A 332-nucleotide genomic window follows, 5' to 3' on the forward strand; every position below is an offset into this window, starting at 1 on the left:
CCACATGGCCCGTATGTGACATCGTATAGTTTCGCTCACGCAAGTTGAAAAGACACTTCGCAAATATAACCGATTTCCTCATAATTATAGGCAGTTACAAGAAAGGGTCAATGCACACTTGATAAGTACAAATACTCTACCCTAAAAGCAGATATGCCATACGCTAACAAGGCAAAAATCTAGTCATCCAGCCATGAAACTTACTCTCTTTGTATTACTGAATATTACTTAGTTACTTAGAAGCCTTCCCCATGGGCGTCAAATAGGGGGGGGGAGACAGAGGGGAACTTGCCCCCTAAGACTCTGTTTGCCACACTATTTTTAACGTTTTA

The sequence above is a fragment of the Penaeus monodon genome, chromosome 32, assembly GCF_015228065.2.
Source record: "Penaeus monodon isolate SGIC_2016 chromosome 32, NSTDA_Pmon_1, whole genome shotgun sequence".
NCBI classification, from domain to species: domain Eukaryota; kingdom Metazoa; phylum Arthropoda; class Malacostraca; order Decapoda; family Penaeidae; genus Penaeus; species Penaeus monodon.